The sequence below is a fragment of the Coenobita brevimanus genome, chromosome 60, assembly GCF_032717465.1.
Source record: "Coenobita brevimanus isolate Jiangsu-jjx chromosome 60, ASM3271746v2, whole genome shotgun sequence".
NCBI classification, from domain to species: domain Eukaryota; kingdom Metazoa; phylum Arthropoda; class Malacostraca; order Decapoda; family Coenobitidae; genus Coenobita; species Coenobita brevimanus.
The window spans coordinates 20,940,762-20,953,713 of record NC_137013.1 but is presented as its reverse complement, the minus strand read 5'-3'; the positions used below and the strand labels follow the sequence as shown (position 1 = coordinate 20,953,713).

General features: G+C 41.3%; 1 non-coding gene across 1 annotated transcript; it reads right to left on the bottom strand.

The window, feature by feature from the left end:
• Nucleotides 1-6,360: 6,360 nt before the first annotated feature.
• On the bottom strand, nt 6,361-6,479 carry LOC145403519 (5S ribosomal RNA). The gene has a single exon (XR_013898036.1). It is a non-coding gene; the product is annotated as a 5S ribosomal RNA (ribosomal RNA).
• Nucleotides 6,480-12,952: the final 6,473 nt, after the last annotated feature.

Here is a 12,952-nt window from a genome sequence, read left to right as displayed (position 1 = left end):
GTCCCCCATACCATCTCTCCACTTCCTAAACCTTTCCTCTGCCTCCCTTTCGTTCTCTGCAGTCAACACCAAATCATCAGCATACAATATCTCCCATGGGAGTCCATTTCTAAAGTCACGTGAGAGGGCTTCAAGTAACTCCAGAAAGTCCAGCAGACTGACTGACCCACACGAGCACTTCTTTTATAGGGAGAACGTGTTGAAGATGGCCATCTGAATGAAGTAGAAGGTTATCATCTTGGTCCACTTCACGGTCCGCCGCTGGATGGGGTAATACTGGACCATCTGGTCGAAGTGGTCAACCACGCCCATGTGTTGATTGTAGTCCTCCACCACGACAGGCTTGTCCACGGTCTTCTAGACATAGGTTGTCCTCTTGCCAGGACCCCTGGCCTTCCCTCGAACCTGGTTTGAGATGGTGCTTGTGCTGTGGAAGGTGGAGACCATGTTGATGATGTGCTTGTCCCTCCACAGCAACACCATCACATTGTCCTTGTGCCTTGCTTTCATGCCTCCCTCTGGCAGGCTCTTGGCCCTAACGATGGCCTGCAGCTGCTTCGGTGCTCCTCTTGCCAGGCGTAGGGTTCCAAACACATTGGTTCCTGCGCTAAAGAGTTGTTTGCACAGAGATAAAGAGTTATAAAAGTTGTCCATGTAAACTATGTATCCCTGGTCCTTCAGTGGTTCTATGAGGCCACAAACGGCGTTCTCTAGACTCTTCTGCCCCGTATACACCTCAGAGTTCCAGATGTAGCCCGAGGAAGCCTCAGCCAGGATGTAAAGTTTGATGGAGTACTTTGAGGGTTTCATGGGGTTGTACACATGGAAACTGAGCTGCCCCTTCCACGCCAGTGAGCTCTTGTTGAGGCTGAGGCACTCCTCACGTAAGTAGGTGTCTTAGAAACGCTGAAAGAGGTACCCCATCACAGTGTGAACCCTGATGAGCTGATTGTGATTGTCCTGGGGTATGCAAAGTGAGTTAAAGGCGTGGAAATGTTTGAGGATGGCCCTGAAACAGTGCCCACTCATCATTCGCCTGAATCGTGGATAATCATGGAGCGGTGAACTTTTCCAGTAGGGCCTGATTGTCAGCATATCCACGATCCCCACGAAGAAGCGCAACCCCAGGAACTTGACCATCTCCTCTTCCTTGCAGATGAACCAGGCATCCAACGCAGTCCCCAGGAATGATGCATAGTTGTTGGTTTCGCAGGTGAAATATGTCAACAACTCCCAGGTGAAGAAAAGCTGGAAGAACTCCAGGGGCGTCAAGGTGATGGTGGCTCCGACGAAGGAAGACGATGAGGCTGGCTCCTGCTGCTGCAACATGTCGGGGGGGGGATGAATGCTGTCGGAGACAGTGCCCTCATCAACCGGGCAGGGGATGATGACACAGTCGCATCCTGCACCAGCACGCTGCAGACACTGCAGCGCGTGCAGGTGCCAGTGTCATGAAACTAGGCCCTGCAACCAGTGACATGGGCTCGGCCAAGGGGGAACTGGAGGCTAGAGGTGGAGAGACAGCAACGGCCACTGGAGTGAGAGGTCCAAGCAAAGGCAATGACTGAGGTCCAAGTGAAGACGATGGCTGGGCTGAGGGTCCTGCTGCTGGTGGTGGTGTCTGCTCCTGTGGTGGTAGGGTTCGGGGCAAAGCTTCCTGACACGAACAGCGCAGGACTTAATCCCAGTCCTCCTCCCCACTTGAAACATTGCTCAGCATCTCCTCCTCCTCGCTCTCAGCCTCCCAATCAAACAGAATCTTCTGCCACTCCTCAGAAGACAAACCTTTCCTCTCCGTCGTGGTAGCACTGAGACACTAAAGTTCAGTCTGAGCTATAGGTTCTTTACTGAAAAACAAGAGATATTACTCACTGTCGTGCAACACCTTCCATTGAGAGTAGCACCACACAAGTGATGTGATATCTTTCCATACGACCAATCGCTGCACCATTTACGAACACTTCACATAAACAATAAAGTGTCAGTGTCTTATCACGGTGTAATACCTGTCCACTGGCGCCCGTATATATATATATATATATATATATATATATATATATATATATATATATATATATATATATATATATTCCTGCTCTCGTTCCTCTAAGGTTCCCCCAACACATGATATACATCCTAAATTATATCTCCACGAACACTAGTGGTACATAGCACTAACATTTCATATAAATCATAATTTATCCACAAATGTCTTAGCAAGATACAGTGCCTGTCCACTGACCTCCGTGGTTGCTCGGTGTCCTTACGTCCCCTGCACACCTGCCACGAAGGTACCGCTAACATACGTTTTGAACCCACACTATCCCTTCACGAACACTCGCGGCACATCACGTACATTGCACATAAAGTAAAAGTTCTCTAAAAATTTCTGAGAATGGTACAGTACCTGTTCACTGACGTCCATAGTTGGTAGGCGTCCTTACGTCCTCTGCACACCTCCCGCTAAGGTAATGCTAACATACGATACACATCCTACATATCTCTTCACAAACTCTCGTGGCACATTTCATGTAAAAGTAGGCTGTAGCACAAGTCGAACAGGGCAGTACTCCCAAAGTGGATGGAAGCTGGTGATAGGGAGAACTGGAGCTCCTGTTTCACGAGCCATCAGGACTTGTTCCTGACCATCTCCCTCTGCTGAACATTTCAATGCTCTCATTTATGCAGAGAGTAGGCCAGCGTACTCTCTTGATGCATCTACTTTCAACTATCTACACCACACTACATGCACATAAGATATCAGACCTTCTTTTCACAATCCCTTTAGCAATGGCCGCTGCATTATTGCTATCAAACGAGGTAGTACCTCAGATTGCCACCACCGGCAGGGTAGGGCTGGTGGCACAGGGTCCTCGCGGTTGCCATCAAGTGAGTGTGCCGGCAGTGACTGTTGCAATTTCTAGTCATGCTTGTCAGCAGAGAAGTGAAGGTGCGGCCTTATATTTTACCAATATTCGTGGCCTTAGCACCAACTAAATTCAATTCATTTTTTCCCACAGTCCATAACCCCTCTGACCCTATTCCTCACAGAACCACATCCTCTAGAGATATATCCCCATTTTGTTTTTCCGGTTACCATCTCCACAAATTTCTGTAACAAGGGCGGCACCTGGTGTTATATCAAATATCAATATGCAGTTGACACTATTTTAAACTTCACTTCATCCAGTTTTGATTACTCATTGTATAAACTAAATTGTCTAAATATTACCAAATATATCTGTGTAGTCTATCATTCACCTAATGCTTCTTCAGAACCCAGTGTATTTGACTCCATATCCACACAGTTGAGTAGCCTTAACCTTGCCCTCAGCACCAAAGTTACCATTTTGGGTGATTTTAAGACACATAATGTTGAATGGTTATTACATTCTGCCAGGACTGACGACGCTGGTCTAGAGTGTGAGCTGTTTGCAAAATCGTTTAATGTCATGCAGCTGGTAAAGCAGCCAACCAAAACACCAGATAACCCTGACCATAATGCCAATCTCTTGGATCTATTCCTGACAAATAATCCAAATCACTACAGAACATAGGTACTGTCACCATTTGGGTCCACTGACCGCAATCTCATCAAAGCCTCATTAGTTAGCCACCCAGACCTCCCCGATATGAACCTGTCAGGGTGACCCAGTGGCATTTTGATATGGCAAACTGGGTGGATTTAGAAATTATCTTGTTGACATTCCATGGGTCTTTTTTCTCTAGTGATGCCTATTCTTCCCAGTCCCACATTTACAACTTAATACTAGCTGGTATGGATTTATTCATACCAAGCCAACAGTTCACTAAAACATCGAACTCTCCAAAATGGTTTTATATCAACTGTGCCAGAGAAACAGCCCAAAAATGAGGCCCTGCACGCCACAAGGGGCAAAGCGCCGTACCATCTGAAACCTGTTTTTTTTTCCCACCAGCTGGTCCCTCAAACACTATATGACTGCACAAAGTCTCTTTGCTCACTTCAGACTTTCACCCTTACTGCACTAATCAGAAATGAACAAAGCGACTTTGTGCAGTCAAAGGGCAGTGTTTGAGAGAGCAGCTGGTGGAAAAAACAGGTTTCAGCTGGCATGGCGCTCTGCCCCTTGTGGCACACAGGGCCTCAAATCATTAGCACATAGCTCTTACTTAAAATAAAAAACATCTGTATCACTCTCTCAATTTAAAATTGCTAGAAACCATGCAAAAACTGTAATAAATCTTGCTAAACCAAACTTTTTTCAAAATCAAGCATCAAAACTACATAACAACCCTAATGACAATGGTTCTGGTCAACTCTCAATTCTTTCAATAATAGCTTTAACAAGACATCATCCATTCCCCCACTAAAATCTTCAGATGGCAACATTACAAATGACCCGTGTGGGAAAGTAGATATCTTTGCCAATACAGTTGCCAGAAATTCTACCATAGAGGAAGTCAGCCAGAATGTCCCAGTACTATACCTCATACAAATTAATCTGGCCAGGAACGTATGGCAACACTCTTCAGGCCGAGATTCTGATTGGCTGGAGATGTTTGTTCGATTTCGTTGTTTGCTAAAACTGATACTCTTTTTATTATCAGATGTGATACGGAGTTTGTCGACAATACAATCGTCAAAAGCAATAAGAAATCCGTTATATACTTATCAACAACGAAATTTTCGTAGGAAAATAGAGATGGGTCAACAAAGTATTATAACAGTCCAAGTCAAGGTCAGCGTTCAAACAATTCCTTTAAATCTCTGACACTCCGTAATATAACAGAAAATTAAGGAAACTTGCTTAATCCAAGCGTTGGTATAATACAGTGACGTGTGTGTGTGTGTGTGTGTGTGTGTGTGTGTGTGTGTGTATATATATATATAGATATAAATATATATATATATATATATATAGATATATATATATATATATATTAACAGGGTGTTTCAAAAGTCCCTCATTATTTTTAAAAAATTATTAAAACTGCAGTTACAAGAGGAACCAAATGACAGTTTGGTTGGTGAGTCTATGATTCATGAGAATTTTGGTGGCATTAAACCTGGCATCATAAGCCTACTGAGAAGTCCTTGGTACACCTCAGCATGGGCACCGCCTTTCTTGAAACAAGTGAGCCACTGTTTTACGCATGCTTGACTGACATCGGACAAATTTCCAGGAGTGACAGAAGTACACACATTTCTGATCCGTTCTTCTAGTGTGGGAAGGTCTCGTGGCTTTGTGGCATACACTTTGCTCTTAATGTAGCCCCACAAAAAGAAGTCGCATGGTGTAAGATCTGGTGAGCGAGCAGCCCATTCGATGGGACCACGGCCAATCCACCGGTCTGGGAACTGCTCATTCAGAAACGAGCGAACCTCACGCGAGTGATGAGCAGGAGCACTGTCTTACTGGAAAATGACTTCTTGCATGTCGGCTACAGCCGACAGTTGGAAGGTGCAGAACTCCTGAAGTATACGAAGGTAACTGTCTCCATTGATGTTCACAGAATTTCCATCTTTATCCCGGAAGAAGAGGAGATGGCATACAAAACGACCAATTTCGGCATGTCCCTTTCATGTTCAAGGATTTCCACAAGATTGTGAATTCCCCAGATGCGGTTGTTGTGCCGATTGATGCGACCAGAAAGGTGGAAGAGAGCTTCGTCACTGAACCACATGTGCTCCAGGATCGATGGGTCTCTTTCGTAGTGATGCAGCAGTGTCTCACACATCTCCAACCGGCAATCATAGTCTTGAGGCTTCAGCTTCTGAACCACCTGGACCTTGTAAGAATACAGTTTGAGATCACGCCGCAGAATCCGTTGGATAGATGTCACGCTGATGTGTAGTGTCGCAGCTGCTCGTCGAATGGACTTTCCTTGACTCAGAGCAAAAGTCTCACGGACAGTTTCGACATTCTTCTCACTCCGCCCACTTCGAGGTCTTCCTGATCGGGGTTTGTCTTTAGCTGATCCGGCCTCCATAAAATTCTGGTGGGTGGCAACGATGATGTTCCTATCCGGTGCATAATGCTGTCCGTAGACTGCCTGGAATTGTCACTGCACTTCAACCACAGATTGAAAAACCTCCTGCCATGCAACGATTTTACACCTCTGCTCTAGAGTCAGCGTGGTAGAAGAAGAAAACGATGCAAAACTTCATATGTAGACTCAAACAAATTCTCAGCTACTGAGTATGAGTTTACCACAAGATGAACGTCGTTGGTCGATTACCTGCAAAGAAAATTTCATTCATTCATAGCCAGACACCATGTATCCCAAACGGGTTAGCCAAGGGCTTAGAGTTAATTGTTTTATAGGGAGGGGCACTAATCCTCCACCAACCCCACTTGACACGTAGGGAGAACGTTATGCCAACAGCATCTGGTGTTCCCAGGCGGTCACCCATCCAAGAACTAACCAAACCCAACGTTGCTTAACTTCGCTGATCGGACGAGAAGCGGTGTACTCAACGTGGTATGGCCGTGAGTCGAACTCACGACCTTGAGATTATTCTCATGCGCTGCCATCTGCGCCACAGAGGCAAAGAAAATTGAAAATCAAATTAGTGAGGGACTTTTGAAACACTCAGTGTATATATATATATATATATATATATATATATATATATATATATATATATATTATTGGAAAATTGTGTCATGATATTTATATATATAATGACAATTTTCCTGTAATATATATATATATATATATATATATATATATATATATATATATATATATATATATATATATATTACAGGAAAATTGTGTAATCAGTAATTTCAAGAAATCCCTAGGGAATTCGTAAAATGACTAAATTAGAATGGGTTAATTGAGGTTACTGTAGGTTAATTTAGGCTGCGGTTAGGTTAGGCTAGGATAATCTAGATTAAGTTTAGGTTAGGTTAGGCTAGGGTTGTTAGGTTAGTTTAGGTTAATTCATATGAACACTTAACATAACTTAGCATTCATATGCATTAACCTAACCTACCTTATTTTAACTAACCTAGCCTAACCTAACCTAAACTTAACCTACATTATCCCAGCCTAACCAAAACACAGCCTAAACTAACATAACCTCAATTAACGCATCGTAATTTAAGTTCATTTCACGATTTCCCCAGGGATGTCATGAAACCACTGGTTACTCGAATTCCCTGTAGCATACCCGATAATATATATATATATATATATATATATATATATATATATATATATATATATATATATATATATATATATATATATATATATATATTTTCCTGTGGCACCCCACGAGATGCATAGGGCCTCGATGAACTCACTCCACCAATGCTTGTCTCTTGCCATCTCCTTCAGGTCCCACCAACACTCCTCTTCTGCTTCTCTTTTCACTGTTCTCACGAGGTTTCCCTCGACCTACCTCTGCCTCTTCTTCCTCTAGCAGTCCACACTGGCACATCCTGTATTTAAACTGTTTTATTTTCTATATATGTGCCCCAGCCACTTTCAGCAAGACAGTTTCACATATTCATCAACTGGTTCCACTCTCGTAATATCCCATACTCTTTCATTTGTAACTCTGTCTTGCCACTTTACCCCAAGAATTCTTCTCAGTATTTTATTTTCAAATCCTAATACTTTCTCATCTGTTGCAATTGTACTGTACCATGACTCATGCCCATAAATTAAAACTGGTCTAGCCATGGACTTGTAAATTTTTACTCTAGTATGTACGGAAAGCATATTATTATTCCAAACAGATTTCAGCATTCCAACAGCTCGCCAAACCTGTCTAATCCTTTCCTCAGTTTCATTGTTTAATGATCCATTAGATGATACAATCGTTCTCAGATATTTAAAATTTTCTACATTCTTCAACACATTATTCCCAGTTACACAATCGATTTGGTTCTCCACGTTCATAGCAATTATTTCAGTCTTTCCACAATTTATTACCAATCCCACTTTTTCTCCTTCCTCCACCAGACAATCAAGCACCCTCTGCATCTCCTAAATACTTCCGCAAAGCAGTTCGATATCATCAGCATAGTCCAAATTCATCAGCTTCTTATTTCCTTTCCAGTTAATTCCTGCACCTGTTCTCCTTACAACCTTTCTCATAACATAATCCATAACCAAAACAAACAGCAATGGCGAAAGAACTCCTCCTTAAATCACTCCTGACCTAACTTCAAATGGATCACTCAAAGAACCACCCACCGTTACCTTACTAAAAGTACCTTCATGCAGGCTCCTAATAATATTTACAAGCTTTTCTCGTATACCATGGAATCTCATGATTTTCAAAATAGCTCCACGTGAAACGCTATCAAACGCCTTTTCAAAATCAATAAAACACATTAAGTGGCATTTTCATCTCATTAGTTTGTTGCATTAGATGCCTTACAATAAAAATCTGATCATTACAACCTTGACCCTTTCTAAATCCCGCTTGTTCTTTATCAATTACTGGCTCTATTCTGTTCAACATGATTTTGGACAAGACTTTTACAACTGCAGGTGTCAAAGTTATCCCCCTCCAATTGCCACACACACTTAAATCTCCCTTTTTTGGTATTCTTATAATCACTCCATTTTTCCATTCTTCTGGAATTTCACCATTATCCTACGCCACATTAAGAAGTTTCAAAAGTGCATTCAGCAACTCATCACTTTCCACCTTAAGCATTTCAGGAAATATTCCATCCTCTCCTGAGGCCTTTAAATTCTTTAACTCCTTTATAGATTTTGCTACCTCTTCCAAGGTTATATCCCTTGTTTCTGTCTGCAAATCTCTCTCGGCTGGCAAAATGTCCTCTTCAGCTGTGATTGGTCTATTTAGAACAGATTCAAAGTGCTCTTTCCTCCTTCCTTTTATATCCAGATCTTTAGTCATCAAGTTATCATTTCTATCTCGTACAGGTATTTCCTTCCTTCTCTTTTCAGTCCCAGTTATCTCCTTTATGGCCTGATACGCTGCTCTTGTGCTCTGACCGTCATTTGTACTTAATTTAATTTTTGTCTCTGTTGCCTTTTCATCATATAGCCTCCTCTTATCACGTCTAACGGGTCTTTTTACTTAAGAATGTAAACTCCAGTACTTTGCTCTAAGTACTTCAACTACCTGGCCATCAACATGTTGGTCTTCACTTCTTAACTTCGCCTCCTTCCTTTTCTGAATTGCATTCCATGTTTCATCTGACATCCACTTTTTCCTTCTCGCTTTTCCCTTTTTCTTAATAGTAACCTTAGCACTCTCATGCAAAACCTCTTTTACCTCTCTCCACATTTGATTAATATCATTGTCTTCAGATTCCATCAAAGTCTGCAGGACTAGAAACCTGTTCCTACGTTCCCACCGAAACTTTTCCTTAGAATTCTCATCATTTCTCAGCTCATCAAATCATAATTATTACCTCCTGTACAATTACCATTAACGCTTCTCTTAAGTTTTATTTTAATCTTTGACACAACAAGTTGATGATCACTACCTATATCTGCCCCCCTCCTTACGCAAATATCTTGCAGATAACTCTTATGTCTTCTGCTAATTGCAATGTGGTCAATCTGGTTACAGTATTTACCACACCGTGAAATCCAAATAGTTTTATGTATTTTTCTATGCTCAAAGATTATTCCACCAATCACAAGGTCATTTGCCAAACAAAAGCTTCCAAATCGCACCCCATTTTCGTTTCTTATACCAACACCGTCCTTACCCATACAATCTTCAAAGCCATCCCTACTACTGCTAATAATCGCATTAAAATCACCGGTGCAGAGTAACACAGCATGTCTTGCCACTCTATTCACTACATCCTGCAGCTTCTCATAAAAGTCATCCTTCATTTCATCAGCAGCCTCATTTGTCGGAGCATACCCTACAACCATACTGATATTACCATGGTCAGATTTTAAACGAGTATAAAGCAAGCGCTCACTAATTGGCTCAAACTCACATAGTGCCTTGCAAGCATCTCTACTCAACAATAAGCCTGCTCATTGGTAATGATTTCCATCACTCCTACCAGAAACCAACAAAGTAATACCATCTTCCAAATTCATTTTATCAACACCAAGCAACCTCGTTTCTGTAAGAGCACAAATATCTATATTGCACTCCTTGAACACTGAAATAAGTTCTTCCACTTTACCAGCCTGATTGAGAGTTCGAACATTCCAATTTCCTATTCTTAAGGTTCTTTTTGGATATATAAACTTATTCCTACACAGTGGGGTTCTTAGAACCCCCTGCCCACTTAAGGGCTGCACGGAAATGAGGGTCATTCCTTCGTAACCAGAGCTCATCAAGATTTCTTAGGCAGTAAAATATTTTACTTTGGAGCCAATGCCAGTGGCTCGCAGGAACCAGACAGTGGAGAGAGGTAATTAACAAATGAAAGTAAAATGCAGAGCGTTTGGACAAAGTACAAGGGAAAGAGAGAGCAAAAAGTAGATAAAAGTATCCTTTTTAGTCGCCTCTTACGACAAGCAGGGAATACTGAGAAAGTATTCTATCCCCCCTTCCCCATGGGGGATATATATTCACACACACACACACACACACACACACACACACACACACACATATATATATATATATATATATATATATATATATATATATATATATACCCAGGCTGCTTCCCCCAAGGAAAAGGAGGTAGCCGAAACAGGACGACACACTCCCCATTTACTCATCCCATCAAACACATTCATTCGCATCGTAGCCCCAAAGGGGAGAAGGGACAGATCCTCACCGCACCACACCGCACAAGGGTCAACTGCGCAGTGTAATCAGTGACACCCCGACAGCAGAGCTGATTTACCTCTGCCACATCATAACCGACCCATCTCCTTATATATATATATATATATATATATATATATATATATATATATATATATATATACATACATAGTTACATAGCCTATGATTTCATCATCCTTTGTGTAATTCTAACGTACAGTGTGCTGCCTGTTTGATCACGAGCGTGTTCTGCCTCAGTCCCCCCCTTCTACCGTTATAGTAGAGTAAGTCGTCCTTTCTGTTGTTCAGAGCAGGATTGTCAGCTCTTTGTCCCCTAGGCTTCATTTGCGCGTCCTTCTTACAAGTTGTATCAAGCTCTGCTGGCCCCTATATAATGAGCTCAGTCTCTGCATTATTGCCACTTAGATCTGCTCCTCATTTTGTTCACATCTCTGTCCTCCCCTGTACAGTTATTGTTGTGAGTGCTCAGGAAGTCTCCAACCATCTAGCAGCTGTGTAATTTGAGTATAAGTGTTGTTGCATTTTTTCTTGTGCTGTGTAGCATAGGGTTAATTCTTAGGCCTAGTGAGTTTTTTTTGTGATTTACGTAAAGGTTCTTTTTGTCAGTCATTTTTGATAATATTTTGTATCTGTAATAATTTATCTTGCATTAACTGAGCATTACCCAGTGTATTTTCATTTTATCAGGACTGACTTAGGTAAATTTACTCTTGCTAATATCGTGTTAATAGAGGCTATTGCAGTTAACCATATATTTAACCTGTTTTTTGCCATTACATTATCCTTATGAGTCCTGAATGTTTTGTTGTTAGTTTGAGCATTAAACTTTAACTTGTAATTTTACCTAACTCTTTTGTTTTGAACCTGGAACTTTACGGGACAGTAGTGATTTTTAGTGTTCTCACTTGGAATGTGGATCATCTTTCTCTGTTCCGTAACATAAATTTGGCCACCTCATATCAGGATATTCAGGATATTATCATAAGGATATTGTTTGATATTTTGTGACTGTGATTTATTCATGATGTCTACTATTTCTACACTTGATGAAGCCAAAGATTTTTTGTCAAATGTGCAAACATTGTGTGATGGAGAAAACAGAACAAAGAATGAACTTAAGCTTGTTGCTCAACAATTGGGAATTGCTGTTCGCTCTCATCATTCTAAAGATCAAATTGTTGACATGATTAATGAAAGCTTGTTTAATGTAACTCCTCCAAATGAGCAAACGCAGATTGAATTAGCTAAGTTACAGCTAGCCCTGCAGGAGTCTCGTGCTAAGGAGGCGGAGGCTCGTATTCAGGAGGCACAGATATACGCACTAGTTGAACTTGCCAGGATTCAGGCAGACCATGAGTATCGCATGAAACAAGGTGGAACTGGATCATCTAGCTCTGATGACTTTGATGTGGCTAAAAATGTTAAACTTGTCCCTCCTTTTAATGAATCTGATTTAACAAAGTATTTTCAGTTGTTTGAGAGGGTAGCTACAGGTTTTAATTGGCCCAAAAGGTATTGGCCAGTACTCCTTCAAACTGTTCTCACCAGTAAAGCTCAAGTAACTTATGCATCTTTGCCTCAGGATCAATCTGATAATTATGATGTAGTTAAGAGCTTGATTCTTAAGGCCTATGAGCTTGTTCCTGAAGCCTATAGAGTAAAATTTAGGACAACTTACAAGCAAGATAAGCAATCCCATGTTGAGTATGCAAAAATCAAAGAAGATCTGTTAGAGCAGTGGTTAAATTCTAAGAATGTGGATTCTGATTTTGGTAAATTTAAGCAGATGATTTTGCTGGAGGACTTCAAGAGGTGTATTTATAAAGATGTAAGCCTATATCTTGATGAGAAAAGAATAGATAATTCGTCTGATGCTGCAGTTTTAGCTGATGAATATGTTCTCACTCACAAGAGATATTCTAGAGAAAAAGGGAAAGCTGAGAGTAAGTACGTTGCCTTTACTCAGAGTACAGGTAACAGGAAAGAGAATAAAGAGGATGTTTCTCAGGAAGTAAATACCAGCTCCACCTCTAGATTTCAGAAAAGTAAATGTACTTATTGTAGAAAGCTTGGTCATACTACGAAGAAATGTTTCAGGAGACAGCGTGATGTGAACAAAAAGGAGTCTTTAAATATTCAGTCAATTGGTCTAGTGTCCACTCTTGAGAGTTCCCAGAATTCTTTAACTGAGTTAACTGAACCTGC